Raw genomic sequence first — 1,911 nt, 5'->3', positions numbered from 1 at the left:
AGTATTATTGGCGAAGTATTCGCCATTCTGGCCTACGCTAGGCCATGTAGCCTAGTCGTTTGGTCCTAGTACTTAATGCATGATTATGGTTTTTCCGAGTGTAATTTAAATTTTATTGAAGCTTTAGGCTATATTTTATACATTTAGACTGTGTGGAATATTTCCAAGATTGTATACGTGAGAGTTTCGGTGAATTAGGTAATCGATTCTCTTGGTGCCTAGGCTAATTGCTTATGGAGCCTTAGTATACTTTATCATACTCCCCGGTTGCTTTCTTTTCTTCGGAGAAGGTATGCAATCCCTTTCCCTCTGTTTAAGCCTTGGGCTTATCCCTAAGTGGTTTTTTCCGAATTTATTTTCGATAAAACTATACTAGGGTGTTACTGTACCTTCCTGTTCCTGCTGAGTCTGGTTCAAAGAGGGACAGAACAACAGAGTTTTTAGTCTGAGTCCGTGTTGTTTGGCTTGGGGCAGAGTCTCCCTCGCTGACCTAACACTTACAAAGGGAGCTGAGCTCCCTTAGGTCACTGTCGAAGGTTTCTGTAGTTATGATTCCTTCTTGTGTGATCGACCAGACTAAGTCCTGTTGCTGTTCTCGGGGAGGATAAATCTTCCCTTGGGAGTTGCAACGCCTTCCTTGCTTTGGTGCTCTGGAAGCTGGCAGGTATTATACTACTGCGCTGGGCCCTTTCCCTTAGATCTCCCTTAGGCTAAGACAGAGTTCTTGGCTGTGGGTGATCTGTCACTAAAGCAAGGTTGGCAGGACCCTCTTGTCCCTTCCCCTCTATCTCCGTAATGGCCTAGCCATTACTGTACTGTACCTTGCCGGCCGGCAGAGCTGGCCGGCAGGGGTATTACTGTACCATATGTCATTCTACTTCTGGACCTAGTATAGGTTGGGATATGGATTGACTAAGCCCATTGCCGGCCGGCAGAGACGCTGGACGGCAAGGGTCTTATGTTTTCGAGTGCTGCCCGGACCTCTCTTGGTCCCTCATCCATGCCTGCCGGCAGAGCCGGACGGCATTGGTCAAGGAAGCCTGAATTAAGTTTCTCCCCTTCCTTATATGCACTCTTTCGGTTGCCGGGCTTGGGGGGTTGTGTACACTCTTATCCCGGCATCCATTCTATTTTCTTCTAGTGCTGTACCTGTCCCGGCAGCCGGCCTATGAGGCCGGCTGCCGGCCTGTGAGGCCGGCAGCCGGGCAGGGGTAGTCTTCTGGTTCTTTTGCTGCCGGCTGGCATCGGTCTTGTACCTTTGCCGGCCGGCTTATGTCAGTCCTTGTCTGCCGGTCACCAAGAGTGTGGCCGGCAGCTGGGTACTACCTTGTGTAGTTGCTGGCCGGCAATCATTGCCGGCCAACACTGGCTGTTACTGGCCGGCAGCTGCTGCCGCCGGCACAGGCATTTGAACCAGAGGGCTGCCGCCCTATAGCTGTTAAGTAGTATACTTTAAAGCTAATTGTGGTGTGTGCCGGCCGGCAAAGGCAGGCGGCACACATCCTCCTATACTGTACTAGTATTCTTCTGTATAGCATATACAGTAAGAAGAAAACTATAGTAAAAGTTTAGGTACAGCACTGTATCTTCTAACACTATTGTGTTTTCTTACACAGCCCTTTGCTGTTGCCCTCAGACAGGAAGCAGAGTTCTTCCCCGTCTATTATCCAGGATTTTTAAAAATCATTGCCTAGGTGTGAGCTCCACCTGTTTCCTCTGGAAACCTTGCATTGGTTACTCTAGTAGAGATAAACCATTTATGATTTTATTATCCGGAAGGCTGCAACAATGGGTTGTGAGGGAAACACAAGTGTGTGTCTTTCATTTATGAATTGTTATGCTATAATATGCATATCCAGTGATACATAGTTCACTTGATACTCATGGAAATTTCTTCTCTTTACAGGAGGA

The sequence above is a fragment of the Palaemon carinicauda genome, chromosome 31 (genome assembly GCF_036898095.1).
Source record: "Palaemon carinicauda isolate YSFRI2023 chromosome 31, ASM3689809v2, whole genome shotgun sequence".
Lineage (NCBI taxonomy): Eukaryota > Metazoa > Arthropoda > Malacostraca > Decapoda > Palaemonidae > Palaemon > Palaemon carinicauda.
This window is presented reverse-complemented; position numbering follows the sequence as displayed.